The 25,349-nt window shown below is 59.3% G+C and overlaps 1 protein-coding gene across 4 annotated transcripts in view; it reads right to left on the reverse strand.

Annotated features, from left to right (window-relative positions):
- Positions 1-19,428, reverse strand: part of LZTS3 (leucine zipper tumor suppressor family member 3) — a 33,923-nt gene extending 14,495 nt beyond the window's left edge. The window contains exons 1-2 of one of the 4 annotated variants that reach the window (XM_080588804.1): positions 19,179-19,419; positions 2,500-5,447 (exon numbers count right to left, since the gene is read on the reverse strand). The gene's annotated coding sequence lies outside the window, so the exon portion shown is untranslated. Of the gene's footprint in view, positions 1-2,499; positions 6,465-19,178 lie in introns of all 4 variants that reach the window. The other 3 variants (XM_080588803.1, XM_080588808.1, XM_080588802.1) reach the window with 3 other exon arrangements.
- Between the last annotated feature and the right edge of the window lie 5,921 nt (positions 19,429-25,349).

Raw genomic sequence — 25,349 nt, forward strand, 5'->3', positions numbered from 1 at the left:
GTCCTTCCATCCTGCCCCGGGATGTGGGACACGGGGTGGGACATTTTGGTACCCGAAGTGTTCCTCGGGCAGCTGGGAGCACCAGGGGTCTGCGCAGGGACCCGCAGCATACCCCGAGCTCCTGGCCCCAATTTAAAGCCCTCAGCCCCCCCAGGACTGGCAGTTCAGGAGCTGTGAGGACCTGGTTTGCCTTCCCATCCTGCCCAGACACGGGGTCGGGGTGGCAGGAGACGGGGCAGGCAGGTCACCGCGTTCGGGGGGGGGGCTGCACTTTCTTGGGCCTCTGTAGGAAATAAAAGCAAGCAGCTTAGAAGCATTTCCTTTTCCTTTCCGCCTGCTAATGAGATAATTACAGCCTTTTGTATTCTGGGAAACTACTTTCTCATTACGGGGGCCTCATCGGCTATTTACATAATAAGCCTGATAACAAAGGAGCCGGGATGAAAAGACCCAAGCGGGGAGTCGGGAGGGCTGCGGGGCGGCGGCTTCCTCCGTCCCCACCTGGACCCGAGGGACAGAGCGGGTGGCAGCGCTCCCCCGGGATGTCCCCGGCACGGGATGCTCCTCGCTCTGCTGGAAGGGGCCCTGGGTCCCCCACGGGTCCCACCGGCGAGGACACGTTGGGTACCAAACGTCCTGGCCCCTGTCCCACCCCATGTCTCTGTTCTCTGTCCTCCAGCTGCCCAAGGGACACGCTGGGTGCCAAAATGTCCCACCCCATGTCCCTGTTCCCTGCCCAAGGGACATGTTGGGTACCAGAATGTCCCACCCCATGTCCCTGTTCCCTGCCCAAGGGACATGTTGGGTACCAGAATGTCCCACCCCATGTCCCACATCCCAGTTCCCTGTTCCCCGATCTGCCCAAGGAACACTTTGGGTATCAAAATGTCCCATCCCACACCCCATGCCCTGTCCCCATAGCTGTCCAAGGGACACTTCAGGTACCAAAATGTCCCACCCCCTGTCCCACATCCCAGTTCCCTCTCCCCCAGCTGCCCAAGGGACACGTTGGGTACCAGGATGTCCCACCCCATGTCCCAGTTCCCTGTCCCCCAGCTGCCCGAGGCACACCGTACACCAACTGGTCGCCACCGCCACCGCGTGCCAACCCCACCGCCTCCCTTCCTCAATAAAGGCCCCATTGTCCTGCCCCGACAAAGCCTGAGCAGCGCAGCCTGCTCCACCTTCCCCGGCTAATCCTCCCGCCTCGCTATCAGCTTTCCTCCCCGCTCGTGGCCGCGCTGAAGCTACGCACTGCACGGCCACGGGGAAGCAGCGGGAGGAGGAACCAGGGCGCTGCGAGCTGAAACCGGCCCCGTGGCACCCAGTCCTGGCCCGCTGCCCTCCTCCTGCCCGTCCTCCTTCCTCCCCGGCTCCTCGGGGTGCTCCGGGGCTGGGTTTGGGGCTGCACCTGCGTTTTCCCCATTTCCCCAAGCTGCCCTGACTGATAGCAGGGGCTGCGTTGGGGCTGCTCGAGCGGGATGCTGGCCCCATTTGCACCCGGGGGCTTTACTCTGCCCCTAGGGCACAGCCAAATCTATGGGGAAAGAGATCTGACAGCGGGGACGGGGCCGCTGCTTGGTGGATGGAGGTTTGGGATGCTCCACACCACAGGCTGGGCAGCTTGAAGCCACCCCAGCCCTCCGTGCCTCAGTTTCCCCGTATTAAAAGATCCATTTCCTATGCAGCGGGGCTGGAGCTGAGCCACTCCTGCGTGACACACACCGCTGCCCCACATGGCTTATTGCACTGGGGGGACACAAGGAGCCCCCCACCCCATTACGGCGTGTCCCTGCAGCGCTGCTGTCCCCTGGGAGTCCCCAGCAGGGACCCACGTGCCGCCGGGACACCCTCCTCCACCCGCTGCATCTCCCCGAGCATCCCCGTGCCGTCACCACTCCTCGGCCCTCGCGGTGGCACAGGGAGGGGATCCCCTCGGCACCGGGCCCCCCGAGCACGATTTTGGGGGGGAAAAGGACCACGGGGAAAGGCTGCGAACCAGCCCTGTGCCGGCCGGATCCCGCTGCCCACGCCGTGGGCCCGTCCGTGATTTATAATTAACTCACCCACAGGAATTTCAAGGGCGCGGAGCAATTCCCCTGCGCTGCCCGCATGACGTACCCGCCTGGAGAGCCAGGAGCTGGCCCCTGTGTCTCCCCACTGCGCTTCTCGCTGGTACCCCAAATCCTTGGGATTTGGGGCCGCTGGTATCCCCTAAATTACGGGGAGCGAGGTGCCGGTGCTGGCGGATGCCGGCTGGATCCGGGAGGAGTTTTATAGGGGGAGAAAATAGCATTTTCCCCCCGCAAGCAGCCCAGCTCCGTGCACGGCGGGTACTCCCCACCCCACCCCAGCACAACGTGGGGACAAAGCACCTGCAGCCAGTCCCGGTGGGAACTGGGGCCCCGAGCAACAACAAAGACGCCCGAGCTGCTGCGAGACGGGGACGGAGAGGGAAGGAAGCCCCCCTAAAAACCCCCCAACCCTCGGGGGGGTTACCTGGACAGCCTGGGGCTCCGTCCTCCTGCGCTCCCCGTCCCGCTGCGGGCTCTCTGCCCATCGTCCACCTGCTCGGGGCCCCGGGCAAAGCTCCCAAATCCTACCTGGTGTAAACAACCTGCCGCACTTTGCTCTGCCTGATTGGCCTCCGGCAGCCCGGGCCGTGCCTTAACTCTTTCTTCGCGTCTTTGCGCCGAGGCGATGGCGCCGAGAGGCTGGCACAGAGGGAGGGACCCGCAGCCCTTCCAGCACCTCAGCGTCTCCCACAGAAAGGTGCCTGGGACGCAAGCAGGGATGAGCTGCACCATTTAGGGCGCTGGTCCCAGTGCTGCTGGCTGCTGGGGGCTCTGGAGGGGTACCCGACGGCTCTGCCGACTGGTTTCGGAGGTTTCTCGTCCTGGGGCAGGTGCTTCCCTGCTGCGTGGATGAAACGAGACCACTGCAGGGACAGGTTCCAGCCTGGTAGCTTTGACACAGCCTCAGCTTTTCGAGATTTGGGTTAATTCATATTTTAAACCTCACCGAAACGCACGAGGGAGGCAGAGCCTGGCACGCAGAGAGGCTGCGCTTTCTCTGTGCCACCCCAAACTCTCTGATAAAATCACGCACAAATTAAAAATAATAATAAAAGCTTTATGGTGGGAGGTGATCCCTGCAGATGGGCACGTCTCACATCTCAGCACAGAGGCAATGGAAGGGGCAGCCGCTGTCTCCCGTGGCAGGGAGCATTAAGCGCTCTTGCTGCCCGCCTGTCCTTGCCTTTGGCGGATTTTGCCTGCTTTCAGCCCATTTTGGGCACGCGGGTCTGAGGGGTTTCCACAAGCTCCCTGCAGGCCGATGGGGGAGCGGGACGCTGCGAGCATCTCTGCTGGGTTGGGAGCCGCTGGAGAAGCCCTGCCCTCAGGAGACAGCAAGGAAAACGTGCTCGGAGCAAGCCCAGCTCCTTGGTTTCGCTGCCTCGAAGTGGCCTCGAGCCCAGGCACAAAAAGCTCTCAGGCTGCAGGCGGAGAGCAACCAGGCTTCACAGGGAAGGAAACAAAGCCCCACGAAGCTGCCGCTAATTTGGGCTTAGGGAGTGAAATTTTCTACCGGCGGGATGGCCGCGTGTCGGAGGAGCCGCCGGGCGCACGCACGGCACCGTCTGCCAGCAGCAAGAGCAGGAAAATAACAACAACGCTGACAAAAACCAAGTACGGGTCGTGCATACTTCTGAACCGCGGCAGCGTGCATGGGGAAGGTGCAAATTACACTGAGACGGATCCCCGCAGAGACTCGAGCTCTTAATTTTGGCCCTTTGACTCCAGGAGCAAGGATTCCCAAGAAACGTAGGCTACTTCGGGCAGCGCTAGAAGAGATTCCCAGCAGCAGGATGCACGGCGTGCACCTCGGAAAGAGAAACAGGGACAAAGTACAGACATCCTTGGGGATCCCTAGTCATTTTTTTCTCTTCTGTGGAAAAATTCTCCTGTTTGAGAATTATTTCTGTGGAAATTCTGTCTTTTTTCTTTTCTTTTCTTTTCTTTTCTTTTCTTTTCTTTTCTTTTCTTTTCTTTTCTTTTCTTTTCTTTTCTTTTCTTTTCTTTTCTTTTCTTTTCTTTTCTTTTCTTTTCTTTTCTTTTCTTTTCTTTTCTTTTCTTTTCTTTTCTTTTCTTTTCTTTTCTTTTCTTTTCTTTTCTTTTCTTTTCTTTTCTTTTCTTTTCTTTTCTTTTCTTTTCTTTTCTTTTCTTTTCTTTTCTTTTCTTTTTTCTTTCCCTTTCTTTTCTTTCCCTTTCTTTTCTTTCCCTTTCTTTCCCTTTCTTTCCCTTTCTTTCCCTTTCTTTTCTTCTTTCCCTTTCTTTCCCTTTCTTTTTTTTTTCTTTATAATTTTCTTTTTCAATGCCTTCTCCTTCCCTTGAATTAAATAAAAAACACTTTCCAGAAAGAAAAATACTGCTCCCCCCCTTTCTTTTCAATGCCTTCTTCCTCTCGAGGCAAAGAAAAATAAACTCTACTACAACCCCAAGGCTTTGTTCCCCGGATCCTTTGTTTTCTCTTTCCTTTTTCTCGCACAAGTGGCGTGCTCGGAGCAGCTCCCCCGGCGGGGTGATCTCACTCCCGCTGGAGCCGTTTCGTTTCAAGATCTCCAAGCACTTTGAGGTCCTTGGACTGCAGCTGTAGAAGTGGTTAAGGGTTTTCTGCACCGACTGGAGTGAGAGCAAAACATCATCATCAGCGAGGTCTGGAGGAACGTCCCTGACCCAGGATTTTCCCTTGGGCTCAGCAGAGAGCATCGATGTGCTTGGGCTCGTGGCAAGACAGAAATGGGAAAATGAATCTCCTCCCTCAGACTCATTCTCAAATTTTCAAAGCCCTGAGGAGCAAGAAAAAACCACACCTCCTAAGTGAAGGTCTCCAGGCTCTGGCACATGTTTCAGCTCGTGTCTTCAAGCCTTGGTGGGCAACACCAAGGTCAAGTGGGTAACATGATGACGATAGCCCTGCTGCGACTGCGGAGCGGGGCTGGAGACCTCCCGAGCTTTCCAACCAGCATCACTGTGGCTTAAATCCAGCTTCCCACCTCAGCTGGCAACCGACTGCACTTGTAAGAGGCTGACATCCGACAGGTTGCACTCTGAAAGGAGATCTCGTGCAGTAACTCCAGTCCTCAGGGTGAGTTCCAGCAGGGCTGCAGCTTGTGTAGGGGTTTTCTCAGGGGTCTGCAGCTTCCTTGAGGTGGGCACCTCGATGTGCCTTGGTGAAAGCCTTCCTTGAATTTGTGGCCTTTGTTTGCAGCTCTTCCCCTATTCATTTCATGGGTGTTGAGCATCCAGGGACATCCCTTCGTTTCTGGAGAGATGCTGCTTCACCTGATGTTTGTGGGTGTCTCGCAGGGACCACAGGAATTGCAGCCATGCAGGCAGTGTGTTACTGGCAGGGGAACATGGCTGTGCCATGCCAGAAAGGGCAGCCTTAATGGTAGAAAAATGATACAATCACCACTACTGCAATCTGCTCAACCTGGGGCAAGCCCTTGGGCTGCATTCCCAGGAAAACAATGTCCCGTGAACGCCCAGTATTTATTTGCACTAGAAGAGACCGTCGGCTGTTTAAATGATGTAAAAGCCCCGTCTGCACCTGCAAATTCACCTGCCCCGGTGCGTACACAATGAGATGCCACCACTGCGCTGCTCGGAAAGCTGAAACGCTGCGAGAGCTCGTTCCTGCTCATTCAGGTGAAGAAATTGAGGCCGTGTGAGGCTCCCCCTTACCCACACAGAGGTGTGGATGGGAGAGGGCCTTCTCCAAGCCACCGCCGAGGACTGATGGGGGGTCACTGCAAAGCTGCGTGGATGCCATTTGTTACAAGGGGGATGCTTTCTATCTCCAGCCCACGACAACATCTGCCCGCTCTGCTTGAGGCAACGTGAACAAGCCAAAAGACTCTGGTTCCTGTCATCCAGAGAGACGGTTTCCTATCCTGCCCAAAGCAGCCCTGCTGGTATAAGCTGTCTCTTCCTGAGAGGGCTGTGCTGGATCAAGACAGAGCAGAAAAACCGTCTGCAGTGCTGGCAAGCCCCAGCTTGGTGCGTAGCTCAGGTTTTCCCGTAAATCAGGGGAGGCTCCTGCATCTCCAGCTGTGGGAGGTGAAAGCCATGATGCTCCGGCATGGTGGCTTGGCCACGCTATGTAGGTCAGGCCTGAGCCGCATGGGGGGGAACATGTGATGCTCCACAAAAGCTTGTCCTGGCCATATGGCATCCCCATCCCATGCCTGCTCATCGTAACTGCTCGCGGGCAAGAAGAAACGCACATCAAATGGCCACCTTCCTTCCTGCAGCTCATGGCAGGAAAGACCGGAGGGGGTTTTGTTCACCAGCCCTTCAAAACACGCATCCTCTGGCAGGGAAGAGAGAGCCTGATCCTCTCACAGGAGCTCGAACCACATAAAAGCTGGCCAAGATCCTCATCCATCTTAAACCTAGGAGCTGAAAAGAAGTGTGCAGGTAAGCAATGCCGTCCTTTCTCCCTGCTTTGCCTTCACGCCTCAGCTGAGCAACCACGACACCCCAGTGGCAATGGTGGCAAGGTCTCTGCCAGACAGTAGCCAATATACCTTGAGAAAATGGGGGTTTGTCAGGTTTCCCAGCTAATTTGGAGACCTGAGAAGCTTATCTAAGCACCCAGCCTCGAGCGGTTATCCGGCACAAAGGAAGCAAACCTCCTAGAGGCTGCCCAGGCCCATTCTCAGTCCCAAAGCAGCAGGTCAGGCCTGGTAAAAATTAATGGGAGCGAAATAAATTGCCACCAGCAGGAGTAGATCTGCACTATCTAACATCACTAATGTGCCATTTCTGTCCATGTTGGGATTCGGGGATTAGGTTCAGCCTGCCTGGCTCAGGGTGGAAGGCTTTTATTTGCCTCACAAAGGAGGAGATTAGGGCAAAATCATCATCAGGTACAAATTGTGTGTATGCACGGTGCCTGGCCCACCCACTCCGTCCCCATCCTGGTCGACCTCTCTGGACACAAGCTGGGGGCTGATCGGCTTCAGCAGAAACAGAAGCAAGAGGTCCTGGTGCCCTGGTGAAAGGAGCTCCTGTCAGGGCCGTGGGGCCAGGCCTGGGCGCCATGTCACCGCACCGAGCCTCTCTGCGTACACCCCGAGGCCTGCGCTCCCTCCCAGCCCCTGGGGACCCAGCCAGGGCCCACAGAGAGGAATTCGGCTGAGGGAGGACGAGTGGGAGCTGCAGTGCCATCTAAACCCATGACTGATGGCCCCGGGCTCCGGCAGGAGTCGGTTTGTGGTTAATGAATGACAAAAAACATCCCCCCCCCCCACCGCTATTGGCTTCCCCGTGGCTGGCTTCTTTGTCCTCAGAGCAATGTGGGTATTCCCTGCCCTACAGAAAAATTCCCCTGCAGTGGCTGGCACTGGACCGTGACTGGAAACAAGTTTCCCCAGTGGGGACCCAGTGGTTTTGTCTCCCCTCCCTGCTCCAGCTGCCAGCTCTCACTTCTTTTCCTTAAGCCCATGCGTGGCCTGTTCCCCGCTCTGGGCTCCCTGCGCCCTGCCCTGGCTCGATTTCTTGGCCCCAAAGGGGCCGGGGTGCCTGGTGTCCTGCCTCCAGGATGTTTAGCAACCTTTCCTGCAGAATATTTGCAGTCGAGGTGGGGTTTGCTGGTGGTTCAGGAGGCTGCTTCCCCTTTGAGGTGCGTTGGCGGTGGAGGAAGGCTGTGTCCTGGAGGCACCCGTGTCCCTGCTGCCTGTCCGGCCATAGGAGGAAGGCGGTGGGACGGGGGCATTTTGAAGAAATAAAGCGTGAAAAAAAGCACGAAAGCACAGGCGAAAATCACTCTGGTCTGAAAGCATTATTGGCTGGAGACCTGTGGTCATGCAGCGCTTCTACCCTGTCCGAAGTGGCTTTGTGGGCCACCTGGGAGACCTTCAAGCAACCTTCGATCGCAACCTTGGCATCCCCGTCCCCTCCTGGGGCTCCTGAGGCTGGTGCCATCCTGGGGAGGCTCTGGCAGGCTCCCCACGCTGGTGCTCCTCCGCGGCATGCTGGCGGAGCAGATGGCAGCCCTCTGTCTGCTGACGTCCAAGCCACGGGAGATGCCAGGGCCAGGGGAGACCTGGCTTTGACGTGAGCCCTTCCAGGCGGGCAGGTGGTCGGGGAGCTTTTCCCAGCCCCAGTGGAGCCAGCACGGCTGGCACAGAGCCATCAGCTCCTTCTGCTCCTCCACCGACGGGCGCATGGGGACACCACGAGCCAGCTTTCTACCCAACCGCCCTGCTGCTCGCTTACTGCTGGCCCTATTGACCTCACCCCTTGCCTTCTGAGTAATCCATAGGGACTTTAAGGTGAAAAAAAACAGGAAGAAGGTGTCGAGGAGAAAGCAGGGGATGGGCCAGAGAGGGAAGATTTCCATAACTGCATAATAACAGCAGATTACATAAGGGCATCTTGCGTCATCTGTGGTTGGCATCTCCTGAGAAGTAATTACATCTGCACCACACGTCTAAAGAAAATATTATCACATTAGCTTCCAAATCCTATAATTAGCTCGCACAAGATATGTGCCAGGGGTTTTATCACTTCATATACATTGGGTATAGAGCTAGACACAGCTATATGGGTTCTTTTTTATTTTAACCATCTGGGAAAGAATTTGGAGTTTAGTCTGGCACCTGACCCGAGTCCCCATGAAAAGGGAGGCTCTGAGGCTTTGAAGCGCTGCGTGGAGAGTGTCATCCTTGTGAACGGGACGGTGAAATGTTTTAGCCACCTCCCTCGGTGCCTGCCAGGCTGGTGGGGACCTGGTGGGCCTGGTTTTCAATCCTTCAAATGCTCTTTGATTTCCACCTCTGTGCTGCAGACCTCGGGAAGCCATTTTTCGCTCACTAAGTAAATGACCTGATTTGCAGGGAGGTGTTGCTCTCGTGGGTTTCTGAGCTCTCTGTCTCATTAAACAAACCCTTTTGCTTGCCCAGCTTTGGACTTCAGAACCGGCTTTGGGCTTTGAACACTTCTCCCTTTCCTCCACATCCTCTGCAAAAGGAAAATGGGGCTTTGAAATAGCTACAGGGGTTGCAAATGACTTGGTTTGATGGAGGCCTTTTGATCTGCTTTCTCTCGCTCGTGCAGCAATTGGGTGCGAAGCAGCCAGAAACGGCACAGGACAGGGCTACCCTTTGCTGGGTCCGGCAACATGAAGGACACGGCAGCAAGTTTTGGGGCAGAGAAGGAGGAACAAGTGAGGCACAGACCAGCTGCAACTCTAGCTTCCTCCCTGTTTTGCAGGTCGGCTGCAAACGCAACAGATTTACCCAAATCACCCCGGAGAGGCTCCTCCAGCATCACGGTACATTCCTCTAACCCAGGGTTGTTCCCGACACCATCGTCAGATGGAGAAAAATCCACCCTGGGCTCCTAGGCTGGGGCTGCTCCCTGTTTCCATTTCTGCAATTTTTTCCACCTGGAAGACGCAGAGACCTGAGCGACGGAGGATGAGGAGGGCTTCAAGGCTCAACAGGGCTGTAATTTCGGCCAGATCTAACGGGGACGTGAAGCCCTGCAAGCTGCCCTGTGATCCCTAAACGAACAACCCGGTGTGCAAGGAGACGTGCCCAGAAGGCAGAGCGTTTTGCTCCTGTTCGCAGTCACTCCCCTGTCAACAGGGAGATGACCATCGCCTGTCAAGGACTGATGGAAAATGGCCCTACTGTTCCTGGATTTTTTTCCTCCTTCCCCTTAAAGGCTTTCCCCTCTTTTATTGTCGTCACCCGAGCTTTGAGATCCAGCTTGGTGGTGTTTGGGGCAGCTCACGCGGTGCTGCTGTATGGAGCTTTTGTTCCTGCACCCACAGGGAGAAAAACCAGCCCGCCTCGCCCTCGTGCCCTATCCCTGCTCACGTGTGTTTTTCGGTTTGCTCGCTGCCAGCGCAGCATTCAGTTACAGCCGTGAGAAAATGCTTCGGATGGCTTTACGAGAGCGGGGGTAAATTAACCGGGCAGATAACCCTTTAAACAAACAGTCCTTGGGACGCTCCACCACGGACTGACGGCGCTGCTGGGGCTACCGAAGGCAACGTGGCACGGGGCTGCTGGGGCGCTGCCTCCAACCCCTGCCCCCGGGGGATCACCGAACAAGGGAGAAAGTGGGGAATGATGCCCCGGGCCCCAAGCAATGGTCATATATTGCCCTCCTCCCACGGCATTTATGCCTCAGCTTTTATTACGATGCCTCGGACGTGAATATAAGATGGGAAGCTCCTCCGAAACATGCTCCAGAGGAGTCTGGCACGTGTCGCGAGCTCGCACATCCTATATCCGGGGCGGAATTCATCCCGGCGCAACATCCCTAGTAATTTGTCTGGGCTGCGAGCAGACGACAGCGATCCCACGCCGCTCGTCTCACCTGTGCTGCTGACAGCGGCTGCCGCGGGAGCTGCCGGCACAAACACCGGCTGTACTTTCAGCAGCTTCCCTCTGTAGGTTTTTAACTGAATCCGCGCTGACAAATCACTCAGGGAGGCTTTACAAGAGTGCTGGTGGCTTTGGGGCAGTGCTTCATACGGCTCGCGGTTGGGAGGAGGACAGACAGAAGTCCGTCCCTGACTCCTTTTTGGGGTGGGAGGGAGAAGCACGCAGCCAAAAACTATCAGGAGCCAGGTAAAGGAAAAAATCGGGGGGAAAAAAAGGGAAGAAAACCCTTCTCATGCTGTGGCAGCTGGCCTGGGGAACTCCCCTGCCGTGGGATGCAGCTGATGCTCAGCGGGTGCCAGGGTCGAGGGGATGCTTGACAAGTTCATGGGACAGAAATCCGTCGAGAGCTGGTGCAAAATGCATAGAGGTCACATTTGGGAGAGTATTCGGGGAATATTTCACAGGCTGTCCAACAGGCCCTGTTCCTATATCCTCCCCACTTATTCTTTGTACTGATTTTCCGTGGTGTTCACCCCTAAAACAGTAAGTGCCCGCGGCATGTCTCAGGAAGGTAAAAAGGGTGGAGGAGGATCTGGGAAAACCCAAATGACCATGATCCAGAGGTTCACCTGTGCATAATATAACAACAAAAACAACAACAACAATAATAATAACCTCTAATATTTTGCTAAAGTAAAATAAACCACCAAATTTTCCAGACCGAGGGAAAATCTTGGTTTTTGGTTTCAGTCCAGGGCAACCAGAAGCTTGCCCCTAGCAGGACGGCGGGCTGGTGGGGAAGGGAGGACGATAGCTGCCCTTTGGGGCACGGTGCGGGAAGGAAGAGCACCCCTGGGGAAAGGTAAGGAGGAAAGGACCCAAATCCCCTGGTAAGGAGATGCCATGCGGTCACCATCCCCCGGAGAACTTGGTGGCTCCTGGGGGTGTCTCCAGGGAAGATTTTGGCCGGGACGAAGCTTTGGGGTGTCCTGGTTCAGGGTGACTCGGCTGGACACGTGCCGCGGTGCCACGCCAGCGGCTAGGTACGCCGAGGCGGCAGCAGGATGTGTTGACTCCTGGGGAGGGACTGCCAAGAAATGCAGGGCCTGGCGGCTCACCAGCACAAAAACCTGGCACTGACACCCAGCACAGCACCACGGGTCGGGCAGGTACACGGGGCCCCAGAGGAGGACACGAGAGCGCGGCCGCGCTGCGCCACGGTGCCACGGACCCCTCGTCCTAGGGGACTGAAAGCCCTGGAGGAGCTCTCCACGACTTGCTGAGTCGGAAGGGCTGGCCCAAACGGCCTCTGTCCCACTGGCCAGAGGTGGTGGCCTTGGGAGAAGAGGTAGAGGAAGGCCCCCACGTTGTGTTTCACCACATTTAAGAGGCAAACAGCCCCATGGGCATCGGCGCCAGCTCTCACTGCCGGAGCTGATCCCGTCCGGTCCAGCTCCCATTTTGGGAGCCGCTTCCTTCCCCTCCCCTCCTCCAGAACAGCCTTTTGTCTCTGCCTTTATTCCCCTTCTTGCATTAGAAAGGCTTAATAGGGTTTGAATGGATTCAAACGGTGCCATTGAATGTCTCTTGGGATGAGGTTCTTGTGGGGAAATGAGGGAAATTCATTCTGCCCTGCCTTGCAAGCCTTCGGAGAGGAATTGTGTTACAATTATGGCCAACAATCTGGGGTTTTGGCAGCATGGGCAGGGTCAAAGGGTCTCGGAGACCCCGCATTCACTCAGGATGTCTTTTCCCCACCCAAAACCCAACGTCGGCTGCCGGGACAAGAACGCGGTTGCGTGCTGGATGAAGCAAGTTAGGGCATTTACCCCGCAACGTTTTGGGGCGCAGCAAATTCAGTTTACAGCAAACCCCCTTCCCAAAGGCTGCCCGTACCAGATCTCGCTCCGAGGTTCACAGACAACGGGGAGGAAGCCTCCTTCGCTTCGATTTCCCCAAAACGAAGAGCAGCAAGCCAAGTGACCCCGCAGCAGCGTTCCCAGGACTCGGCCAGAGATCAGAAAATCGCTGGTGACAGGGGAGCAAAGGCGGAAACGCTCAGCGGTTTCTCTCCTGGCCTTGCAAAAAGCAGGCTGATGTTTCATTCTGCGCAGGGGCGACAAAGTGCTTTCCGGTCCATTAGTAACCCAGGAAAACACTAAACGCCACGGCGTGGGGACAAACATTTTTAAACAGCGGCCTCTCGTAATTTGCTCCTGAGGGTCCCGTAGAAGCAGGGCGAGGAGTGCTGCGGCCTGCTGCGTATCCTATATCTAAGAAGCCCCGGGATTTCCTTCTGGTCCCAGCAGGCTGGAGGGATGCTGATTGCAGGGCAATATTCGAGAAAAGGAGAAAGAAGAGATGGAGGGATGCGGCTCAGCCCAGCAAAGCTGACGCAGGACTGGAGGGATGAAGAAAGTTACCCTCAGACCCCCCCCAAAATAGCCAAGACCATCAGAGGGCACTCAACCTGTGGCACCTCCTGGGTCCTCCCCGCTCGACCTACCGAGGTTTTGGCCTCCGTGACGGCCCCTGGCAGTAAATTTTGCAAGGGAATCGCGCCGGGGCTGCCCCTTCCTAACTCCTGCACCCCTGCAGGGTCCCTGCCCGGGGTGGCCCCGAAGCAGAAGCCCAAGGCCAGCGGCCACCGCGCGGCCCTCCCAGGAGGGGCAACCACCTGGGGAGTTTATGCCGATTGCTGCGATCAGTGAATTAGCCCCGCGAGATCGATTGGAATGAAGTTAGGTGTCAAGAGCTATCAGGAAAGCTTGCGGTGGCGGGAGAAAGCTGTGAAAGCCGGGGAAAAGGCGCCCTGGAAGTGAAAGGGGAAAGAGTCAGAGGGTGGTGGAAGCAGAGACACGGTACCGGGGGATGCGCGGGGTGCTGGGGTTGTCTTTCGGCTGCTCCCCCTCCGGGCAGCAGGATGCTGGCCCAAACCCCTGCCCGTCCCTGTGAGGCCGAGCCGTGCGAGCCCTGCAGGGCTGCACAAATCCTTTCACCCCCATGCCACAGGGGGGGGGGGAAATTGCAGCGAAAGGATTTTCCCCCGTCCTGCCTGGCGTTGGGGCCGTGCCCCTCCACGGCCTCCGCTTCAGCTCCTGCCTCCTCGAGGGTTGAAGCGGGGAGGAAAAGCCATCGACGGACGGACGGAAGAGTTCATTAAAGAAGGAGCAATTAAGTCCCAGCTCGGAGGGATCACCTCCGGCTGGAGGATGCGATGCTGGAGGGTGGGCAGGGCGTGGGGATGCTGCTCGGGGCTGCTCGTGTGAGCTGCAGGACTCGTTCTTAAAGCAAACACCGCGCCTGGTGCTCCTCCGGGAGTGTTTGCCGTCCCGCCGGGTGCCTGGGCTCCCTTGTTTGCGTTTTATTTTTTTAAAAATTTTTATTTAAATGGTTATTTAAGAGCTACTTCGGGCTCCTGAAAGCATGGGGGGGAGACAAAGCCCTGGCTGTCCCTGGGGAGCGTCAGCAGGCGTTGGCCACGGGTGAGATGAGTTTGCCCTGGCTCTGCTGGAAGACAGAAGAGGTCCTTGGCCGCGGGACGTTGCCGGCCCCAAACACGTGCAGCTCTCAAATTCACAGCCTTATCCACGAGATAAGGCGTTAAAATATCTCATCCTATCATGTGAGGTGGTATTTATGTCCTGGCTGACACGGGGTGGGGCTGTGGCTGCTCCTAGAGGCATTTTGAGAAATGTGTTTGCCTAAGGAGGGAGGGATTGGAGCCAGGAGCAGGTCCTGGTTCCTTCCCAGCCCTCCTGGGCAGGGGAAGCAGGACCACGGCGCAGGGAGAGCAGGGTGCTGATCTCCGTCAGCATCCCTAATGGTTTTAGGGACGGTTTTGTCCTCCCCCTTCCATCCTGTCCCCTCTGAGCCACCCCAAGGAGCCAGGAGCCAGCCCAGCTGCTGGAACGGGGGGCAGAGGCTGCCTCTGCACCTACTTTCGGGGCCGTTCCCATCCCACGGTGCCCTGCACCCTCACCTTTTCGGGGTATTCCTGCTCCTCCAGGCCCTGCTGATGGCAAATCTCGTCAGGATCCAGCTCGATCCCCGTTCAGCTGCTGGCAGACAGGAGGAGCTGGACCCCGCCACTTCCCTGGGCGGCCCCAGACACGTCCCTGTCCCCGTCCCCTTGCAGTTCCTTGCACCACGAGGAGCAAAATGTCCCCGGTGCCCCGAGCAGGAGGGACAGGGAAGCATCTGGTGGGACGGCTGGTCCCCAAACCTCGGGTGGGATGGCTGGGTTATCCCTCCAAGCACTTGTGAAGGGCAGGGCTGGGGATATAATTACGGCACGGCCCACGGGGAGCAGAAAGAGCTTGTACTAGATCACCGGATATAATTAGAAAGCAGGGACAAGGGGACGAGCTCCCGTGCCCACAGCTGCAGCATCGGGGCTAATAAAAGCTCCGAGCTCCCCGTGCACGTTGGCTCCTTTGCGGGGTGCTGTGAGCCCGGAGGGGAGGGCGCAGGCATGCGGGACGAAGCTGTTCCCAAGCTGGACGAGCACAGGGTGCCCCCAGCAGCTGAGGACAACCCCATCCCACCCATTCAGCCTTGCCCTGGGCACGCCAAGGGCAGGCAGTGTTGGTTCTCCCTGAAAAGACACATCTGGGGGTGCTCACCCTGCTGGCTCTGCCCAGTTTCGTGCCCAGGGACCCCTCTTCGTGCTTCACTTCAGGCGAGGACCCCAAAGTGACCCCCAAAGTGACAGCCTTAAGGGCCACACAAGTGCCTCCAGCTCTCCGGGGACAGCGGGGAGGAGCTGATGGACTTGAGCATCTCCACCGAATCCCACCCCGCAAGACAGGGCTTCTCCCTGGAAGGAGGAGAGGCTTGCAAGCTGGCTGCACAGCAAGGATTTAGCAGGATTTAGCGACGGAAGAGGGACGGAGCCCTGGAAAACCCTGGTTAGGTGGGGAATGCAACCCAAGCGTGGGGCAGGCTGGGGTAAGCGCAGCTGCTGCTGGATTTATTTGAACAGAGGAGCCCTGGGCTGCTTCGTGGATGCTCACAGGCAAAGGAAACGGAGAACCAGTGAGCAATACAGGATCCACAATGGGGTATATTGCAAACCTGAGCCTGTCCTATATAGGGAGCAGCCCTTGGGGCCTGCAGGAGGAGATCCAGCCCACGGCACCGGGCTTGCCTCTCCCTCCCTGCAGACACGGGCACGGCCCCGACTCCCCCCGCGTTTCCCTCGCTGGTGGACACACGCACAAAGTGCTTATCGCACATTTTTTTCCTGGCTCAGCTCGTCCTTACTGCTGCCGGTGCTGTGCTTCCAGAGGAAAGCACGTCTTTGGGCCACATACCAGCGGATTTGGTTAATTCGTCACCCGCAGACGCACGTATATTTATTTAAAAGCGCCTCTTGTTATGTTACTTGGCAACTCCCGAGCCCGTGTGTTTCTCCAGCTGATAAATATTTGTGAGGCTGTGCGTGTGTGCGAGGAGCAGCGCGTGGTAATAACACGATCGGCTTGCTTCCGAGCTGCCTGCGAAGCGAACGGGCTCCCTTACACCCGCGTGGGCCTGGAGAGGTGCAAGGACCGGCCGGGATGCTAAAGGGCATCAGAAAACACAGGGCAGAAAGCTATCGGGGAGATTCGTGGAGAGGAAAAGTCCAGCTCGGCTCATTAAATAAATCCCCCGACTACCAAATGATGGAGAATGGGAGAGGCTCTCTCTTAGCCCAGGTTGGAGGTGTGATTTCCACGCAAGCCTTCCCGGATCCTTGGGCACAAAGTGCCCCAGCGAGGCTCCAGCTGCTGTCCCGTAATCCCAAAAAACCCCTTTCTTCCAAAGGAGACCCCAAAACCTTTCCAGCCCTCGTGGCTGCTGCGAAGCTCGGTGCATGAGTGTGAGAAGGACGGAAAGAGCGGCGGCTAAGAAGAGGCATTTTTGCAATAAAAGCAGCGAGGTTTGGGGCCCATGTTTGTGACTTGGAGCTGGAATCGCCACGGTCCCACCTGGTTTCTGCGTCCTTCTGCCTCAGGAGCCAGACCCGGGCAGCAAAACTAAAATCCACAGGATCGGTGTTATGCACTGCAAAGACAATTTGGGGAGGGAGAAACTCGGGTAGCAGAGGGCCTGGTGGCGAGCCTTGCAGCAGCTTGGTGGCTTCTGCAGCTCCTGCACGAGCCCTGGGGGGAATTTCCACTCTCTCAGCCAGGATTGTGCCTGGATTCACCCAGCCCTCAGTCATCAGGCACAGGACAGCGCCTGGGTGGTGGAGAAATGAGCCTGGGGGACGCTTTGCCCCCTTTATTTAGAAGGGCAGGGGCTGGGGCAGGGTCTCCAAGTGCTGGGACCACCACCTTCATGGCAGAGCACCACGGCTGGGTGCTTTTCCTGCACCCACCTGGCCCCAAAACCGAGCTCTCGGGTCCGTGCCCGGACCCTCTCCCACTTCCCCAGCCCCGGGGGGGGACCCGGAGGGGCCGGAGCAGCCCCCGGGGCTGGGACACCTCGGTTCCTGGGCGCGTGCCTCCATTTCACTTTCAGATCCCTCAAATAATAACCGTGTTTGCCAGCTCCTGTGACAAGAATGACTAATGGGGAAAGATCTGCCGAGAAGGGAAAAAGAGAAATCTCCTCTTTTCACCCTTTGTTTGCCGGATCTCTCCGAGAGCCCTGGGCACGGCTGGGATTTCCCTGGCGCGATCCCACAGGTTTCGAGCCTTACGGCAGCTCCGGCGACACCCCCTTCACACCGAAGCTTCCCCGTCGGGACAGGGCTCCCTACAGAAACTTTTTGCAACCCACTTTATCGGGATTCCTGCATGCGTTTTGGAAACCGCCCTCCCCGCCTGCCCTTTGGCAAGGCAGGAGGCCGGCAGGAGATGCCCGCACCGTGCGCCGTGCCTGTGCCACTGCGGTGATGCTGCAGCCCCCGTGGAGGTTGGGGACATTGGAGACATGGGGCTCTCCAACACTTTTCTACCTCCCCTTTTTGGATCTGGGGCCGTGGGGTTGCTCCTTAAGACATCAGCCCGGTGACCCAGCAAATATTAGCTCGAGGACGGGGGATCCCGGCACGCAGAGCACGTGTGGCCGTGCGTGCCCTTGCGCCACTTCTTAAACACCCACCCAAGCCCCGCGGAGCCAGCGGGGGATTTTTGCTCCCCTCCACAAATTCTCCCTCGGCCCCTCCGTCCCCGCAGAGCCAGCGCGTGGGGTACGGGGCAGGGAGGGGGGGGGATGGCAGCACGGCGTCCCCACGCCTGCTCCCGGCCCGGTCGCCTCCCGAGCTCGGCGAGGAAATAAATTCCCCAGCCGGGCTGAACTCGGATGACAGCACGGCGTGCTATATATAGCGGCGGCACATCGCCGCTCCAGCCTGCACATAAACAAACCGCGCGGGGCGATCGCCTCCCCGGGGAGGGCACGGGCGAGCCGGTGACAGAGGGGTCCCCAAACCCTGCCGGGGGGGGGTCCTGCGCCCTATTTTAACGCCGGTGTCAGCCCGGAAGGACCCCGCTGCTGGCACGGTCCGGGTTTTGCCCACGAAGGATGCTGGAAGCAGAGGCTGGAGGAGCTAAGGGAGGCACCAGAGGTTATCTCACGGGGGGGGGGGGGGGGGCAGCGGCACCCCCAGGCTGGGCGCGCTCGCTCCCGGCGTGGATTCAAGGGGCTGTCGCCAGCATCTCTCCCCCCCCCCCACCTGCGTGTGGGGCAGAAAGCGGCAGCTCCAGCACCGCCCCGCAGCACCCTGCTCCTCTCCCTGCCCCGTCCTCAGCCTCACGGGGGGGGGGGGGGGGGGGGGGGGTGACAGAGGGGGTCTCTGCCCCCCCATTTCCACACGCACACCGAGGTGGGGGTCGGTGCTGCAGTGCCGCAGAGCCCCTGGCTTCACGGCGATGCCCGTGGGGCCGCAGCGGGGCTGTGGGGCAGGGATGCAGCCTGCCTGGGGGGGGTCAGCAACCACCCCCAGCCCTGCCAGCAGGAGAAGCGGAGCGATGCTCCCATCCTCACGTCGCCCTCGGTGCCTCCCCGGGGGGGGGGGGTCCCACGCAGGTGCCCCCCCGCCTCGTGTCCCCCCCCACCTCGCCGCTGCTGGGCGAGGGCCACCCAGCTCCGAGGCCGATGACATAATTCCCAGCAACTGCACGCCGAGCGCCCGCTCGGCCGCCAGCACCGCTGCCGGCTCCATCCGAGACCCCCCCGCCACCCCCCCTGCCATCAAGCCCCCCCCCCCAGCCACCGTTCCCCTCCATCACCCCAAAACGAAGCCCTAAATAAAGGATCCGGGGGGGTCTCGGAGCAAGGGGGTGGGGGGGCACACACCCACCCAACACACGCCCGACCCGATGCTGCCGGGCAAGCGGGTTCGTGCCCAAATCCCCCCCCCCCCCCCCAAAAAAAAAACCACAAACATTTCCCCATCTCCTGCTCTATTTTTGGGTGCTGTCATCCCCAAGCGGGCCCCGCGGGGGCCGGATCCAGGCAGCTGTGACTTCAGGCACAAACAAGCAGCCATTCCCCCCCCCCCCCCACACCTCGTCCCCCCCCTCCCAGCCTCTCTCACCCCCCAGCAATCCCTCTCACAGCCCCCCCCCCCCCCCCCCAAACCCCCAAACCCCATCCCCAAATCACACCCGGGCGGCCATTTGGGGTGACCCCCCCCCCCTTCCCTCCCCCCCCACTCCCCCCTCATTTTTTACCCCCAAAGAACCACTTGGGGGTGGTGGGGGGGGAAGAACAGGGTGCCCCCCCCCTTCCCCATCCTCCACCCCAGTATCTCCCAGTCCCCCCCCCCCCAGAGCCTTACTGGTGGCGGGGATGCTCGCTGGGAAGCGGCGGGGTGCGAGGCATCGGCGGGCATGGAGCCGGGCGGCGCCGGGAGGGCTGCCTGGTGGCCCCCAGCCTGGCCGCCGGGGGGGCTCTCACCTCATTTTGTCGCCCGTCGCCCACCCCCAAGCACGCCTGCCACGTTTCCCCCCCCCTTCTTGCGGCAAAAACGGCGGCCGGCCCCGACCCCACCCCCTGTCAAAGCGGCAGCCTAACGGCGGGGGGGGGAGGCGGCGAGGGAGGGAGGCCGGAGCCGCTCGCCTTCCCTTTAACTCTTCCCTCGCCGCCCCCAGATCGGCCCCTGGCAGAGTGGCCCCCCCAAGGTACCAGCATCCCCCCCCAAGGCACCTGCATCCTCCCCAAGGCACCTTCACCCCCCCCCAAGGCACCTTCATCCCCCCCAAGGCATCTTCATCCCCCCCCAAGGCACCTTCATCCCCCCCAAGGCATCTTCATCCCCCCCCAAGGCACCTTCATGCCCCCCCAAAGCACCTTCACCCCCCCCCAAGGCACCTTCATCCCCCCCCCAAGGCACCTACATCCCCCCTCAAGGCACCAGCATCCCCCCCAAGGCACCTTCATCCCCCCCAAGGCACCTTCATCCCCCCCAAGGCACCTTCATCCCCCCCCAAGGCACCTTCATCCCCCCTCAAGGCATCTTCATCCCCCCCCAAGGCACCTTCATCCCCCCTCAAGGCACCAGCATCCCCCCCAAGGCACCTTCATCCCCCCCAAGGGACCTGCATCCCCCCCCAAAGCACCTTCATCCCCCCCCAAGGCACCTTCATCCCCCCCAAGGGACCTGCATCCCCCCCCAAAGCACCTTCATCCCCCCCAAGGCACCTTCACACACCCCCAAGGCACCTGCATCCCCCCCAAGGCACCTTCACCCCCCCCAAGGGACCTGCATCCCCCCCCAAAGCACCTTCATCCCCCCCCAAGGCATCTTCAACACCCCCCAAGGCACCTGCATCCCCCCCAAGGCACCTTCATTCCCCCCCAAGGCACCAGCATCCCCCCCAAGGGACCTTCATCCCCCCCAAGGCACCTGCATCCCCCCCCAAGGCACCTTCATCCCCCCCAAGGGACCTTCATCCCCCCCAAGGCACCTGCATCCGCCCCAAGGCACCTTCATCCCCCCCAAGGCACCTTCATCCCCCCCCAAGGCACCTTCATGCCCCCCCAAGGCACCTTCATCCCCCCCCAAGGCACCTTCATCCCCCCCCAAGGCACCTTCATGCCCCCCAAGGCACCTTCATCCCCCCCCAAGGCACCTTCATGCCCCCCCAAGGCACCTTCATCCCCCCCCAAGGCACCTTCATCCCCCCCCAAGGCACATTCATGCCCCCCCAAGGCACCTTCATCCCCCCCCAAGGCACCTTCATGCCCCCCCCAAGGCACCTTCATCCCCCCCCAAGGTATCTTCAACACCCCCCAAGGCATCTTCATCCCCCCCCAAGGCACCTTCATCCCCCCCCAAGGCACCTGCATCCCCCCCAAGGCACCCCAGTACTGTGGGGGTGACCCCCCCCCCCCCCCCCCAAGCCTCCCTTGGTAGAGAAGGGAGGGTGGTGAGGCTGTGCATGGGGTGCTGGGCCCAGTGTCAGCCCCCCCTCCCAGTGCCAGAGAGCACTGGGAACAGTGGGGTGAGCCCAAAATCACCCCTCCGAGGTGCTGCAGGGCCTGGGGGGGTTGTCTGGGGGAAAAGGAGGCTCAGGGGAGACCTCATTGCTCTCTGAAAGGGAGGTGTGGGGAGCTGGGGGTCGGCCCCCTCCCACAGGTAACCAGTGATAGGACCAGAGGGAATGGCCTCAAGTTGTGCCAGGGGAGGTTCAGGTGGGGAATGAGGAGACATTTCTTCTCAGAAAGAGCGGTCAGGCGTAGGGACGGGGTGACAGGGAGGTGGTGGTGTCACCGTCCTGGGGGTGTTCATGGGAAGGTTGGACGTGGTGCTTGGGGACGTGGTTCGGTGGGTGACAGCGGTGGTAGGGTTGGACCAGATCTCAGAGGGCTCTTCCAACCCCAATGATTCTGTGATGCTGTCCTGCGAGGAGAGGCCGAGAGAGCCGGGGCTGCTCGGCCTGGGGACGAGGAGGGCAGGGGGATCCCGTCCGTGTCCGCCAGGCCCCGCAGGGAGGTGCGGAGAGGCCGGAGCCAGGCTCTGCTCAGCGGTGCCCAGGGCCAGGCCCAGAGGCCGCGGGCCCAGCGCGGAGCCCCGGCGGCTCCCCCTGCCCCTCAGGCAGCACTGCTGGGCCGGGCGGGTGCCGGAGCCCTGGCACAGGCTGCCCAGAGCTTGGGGGGCTCCTCCTGGGGGAGCTTCAGCAGCCGCCGGGACGTGGGGCTGGAGGGGACACGGGGGGCCCTGCCCGCCTCAGCCACGCTGGGATCCTGGGATTTGCCCAAGGACCCAGACTGCTGGCGGTGGTGTGGCGTGGAGTTGCCTTCTCCATGGCGAAAGCCGAGGTGCCGGAAGGAAAAGAGCCACAACGTGGTCCACGGAGCTGCTGTCCATGATGTCCCTGCTCCCACCCACGCAGGGGTTGGTGGCACATGGTCCTCCTCGAGCTGGCACCGGGTCCTACAGCACCCGCCCTTGGGCTCTGCTTCTCCCCTCGTCCCCTTCCATGGGCGTCACGCCACTCCTGACAGAGGCCTTGGGATGGCGAGGAGAAGCGGGGGCTGCTGCCACTCATTTTATGCTGCTTTCCAGCGAGACAGCAGGGCAAGTAATTAGTTATTCCCGCTAATGAGGCCGGACGGGCACTCAGCTGCCCCCACAGAATTACAGGCTGTACCTCAGACCGGCTGAGGCTGGAAGGGCCTCTGGAGGTCCTTTGGTCCTACCCCTGCGCTGCATAGGTCATCACCATCTGAGCAGGATGGTGCTGCCTCTTCCAGGGGACGTGAGGGGGTGTGGGGTGTCTCACTGAGCTTCCCGTGCTTCTGCCAGCCTTGGGCGAACCCCTCTCTGATAGTCACCCCCTTCTCTGGTAGAAGGGATGAGGGGGAGCCCACACGTGTCCCCCCACCCAGCCATGAGACACCCTCAGGCTGGGGCAGAGCCCCTTGTGTGGCTCAGGGGATGCTCCGATGAAGGTGCAGCTCCACCAGCTCAGCCCAGCACCCTATCTCCAGCAGCGGCTCTACGTGGACACCCAAGGTCAAGCAAAACCAGGACAATATTTCCCCCTTTTTCCAGCCATTTTCAGTCCAGGAGACACCCTGGGGGCGAGCACTCTACCAAGGCACCCCAGCAGAGCAAAGGCCCGATGTAGCCTTGACAGCTGGAGCAGCAGCAGCTCCCAACTCCTCTTCCTCACCGCTACACAGGATGGGTTTTGCAGGGCGCAGACCTCAGCGGGGGCTGAGAGCCCTTCACGAGCCCTGTGCATCCCCTCTGAGCCCCAGCAGACCGCAAGGCATCGCCTCCTTCAGCCTGGTGCAAAGCACAGAGCCTGGGGGACGCCGCGCGGTCCGGGTGCAGGTGGCGCTGCCCTCCTCTCCCCTTCCAACTGCCGAGCCTTTGTGTAAGGATTATCCCGGGCTAGCACCGGGACGGTAGGTTTTCTGCTCGGCTTTTCTGCGCTGCTCTTGAACCCTTTCCAAAAGTGCTTGCTAATACATCTGGCTCACACGGCTGGCCAGGATGAGGGCTCCGTCCAGGGGACGTTGCTCTTCCCCTGCTGCTTGTCACCGTCATGGCCCTGCTAGCATCTCGAGTGGACTTTGTTTTCCCTTATTTGCCGAATGTTTTGTGCATCTCGATGTGGTTATCATGCTCCAGCCGTCAGCTTGTAGCGAGTCCCGGGGAGAAGGTGCCAACTTTAACATATGCCTGAACAGTTCTTTTCAGACATATACAAACTGGAACAATGCCTCGCTGGGAATATGCTTGTTGATGCAATTTGCCAACTGTGGTTTCAGATCTGCTCTTTTCAGCAAGTACCAACTATTTGTAGACGGTGCAAAATCTTGGGTAGCTGGGGTCTGATGGGCTCTCTGGAAGTCTCTCTGCAGGCATGGAGAAACTGAGGACAACGTAGGGCTGAGTGAAGACCCCCATGCATTTACAAATAGTGCTCAGGTAATGAAATTTGCCTCCAGGAACCTCGATCCCTTCTCTTTGCCCCTCTGTGCCGTAGGAAGTGGCCAGCACTGGACAGTCACTCTGGTTTCTCCACCAGATGAACCAGGAACCCATCCTCTCCTCGTGTAAGCAGGACTTTGCCCAGCTCCTCACACCTCCTAGGGTCAAACATCCTCACCAGCAGATCCCACCGTCCACGTACGACGCTGCAGAGACGTGACCCTCCTGCACCCAGACCTGCCGAGAGCCGGCTGGGTGCCTGTGCTCCTGCGTGTCCTTGGAAAAGGCACTGACGAACCTCAGCTGGTGGCTGGAGACACCTCACTCCTTCCCATGGCTTTGCAGAAACCATGGAAATATTTACAGAAGGGCTGGGACCAAGGTGGGGTTGTGGGGACACAAGGCGGGGTGGCACGGGAGAGAGAACATGAGCGTGCTCCTCTCCGAGCTTGCCAAGTGGGCAACGAAGAGGAGTTCTCTCATTGCCATCCTTGAGGACGGCAAAGAATCAGGAGACCATTGTTCACAGCAACCTCAGTGGAAATATTTGTGTGTGTGTGCGCGCGCGCGCGCTGGCATCCAATTTGGCAATGGTTACTCAGCACACGTGGGCGGCCTGTCCCTTTCTCTCAGCTGGAGTCTCCTCCTCCTCACAGGGACCCAGGAGAAGGATGAAACTGGAGCAGATGGTTTGGGGGTGCTCAGAAATACCAATGCCAAGGGCTGTCTCATCACCAGCTAGAGCTTTCATGGCGTGCTGAACATGCTCAAGACCAAAGAGGTCTCTCCGAGGAAGGGGCGACCCAGGGGGCTGCGAGCTCGTGGACGTACTGCTGGTTTCAGCCCTTGGTTGGACTCTGGGAAGGAGCAGAAGTGGAGATCTTTGGAGGATCATGGAAAGCATGGGGTTCTGTGGCAAATCCTCCCTCCTCGAGTCCAAGGGGGTTCAAGAACCACTGATGCCGAGCAGTTCTGCCAGGAAAAAGTCCGAGGGCTTTCTCCAAGTGAGAACCCAAGGGCACAAACCCAGACATCCAACCACGGCAGGCGCGCTCCGTGCACCTGGACATCTTCGGGTACAAGATCTGCCACGAGCCTTTGGCTTCCCTGGTGGAGAAAGTCCCAGACTCCCCCGAAAGCATCCTTGCTGCCCTCATCCCCACAGAAACCAGATTTCCCCTGCCCTCCATCCCCCTTCACGGCTCCCAGAATCTCGTTTTCTCCGAAGCGACGCACGGGCACGAAGCGAGGCTGGCTCCTACACACCTTGGGAGCTCAGGCAGGGCTGCTTCCCACACAGCGTCTTTCACCCAAATGAAGCCGCTCTCGGCTGAGCCCTGCCATCCATCACGCCAACCCACAGGCAGAGCTGGGGTTTTTTTGGCAGCTTTCTCCACCTTTCGGTTCACATCCAGCGGGGAAGGAGCGGGGACCTTTTTTTGGGAACGCGTGCAAGGGGTGCGCAGTCTGGGAGTCCGGTGCGTCCCTGGAAATGGCTCCTGCTGAAATCGGTGGGAGGCTTCCCTCGTTAAACATAACGAAGACCTGGGTAACGAGGGCTGTTTTCAGGCTGCCTGCTACAGCTTTCAGTATTCAAGGGGGCAAGGATGGATGCGGAGTGGCTGCTCCTCGGGGCTGGGTCACTCCCCGAGGAGGTATCACTGAGATAGTGGGTTTCTGCAGCCAAAGTAGCCTGTAGACCTCGATACACATCGAAGTAAATAACAGCAGGCTTCTCTGGCACAGGATTCAGCTGCGTGGAGACACCCAGCTTCAGAGGACCGATGGTACTGCTCATCAGTGGCGTCTGGGCGTCATTCTGCTGGCCACGTCCTGGTGCCTGCACCGTGAGCATCTCTCTGAGCTGCGCTGGCCGCGTGGATCGGAGCCCCCCTCAGCTGCCCATAATGGCACTGAAAGTGGCCCAGGATGATTCAGGCACCTCCGCAGAGCAGGTGGATAGCACACAGGGTCTCCGTTGGCATCCCTGTGGGATAGCTTGCTGGAGATCCTTGGTGGCGAGCAGACACTCTCTGTTTTCTCCTGCAATTTCAGCATCAGCCC

This window comes from Anser brachyrhynchus, assembly GCF_964034855.1.
Source record: "Anser brachyrhynchus genome assembly, chromosome: 4".
NCBI lineage: Eukaryota > Metazoa > Chordata > Aves > Anseriformes > Anatidae > Anser > Anser brachyrhynchus.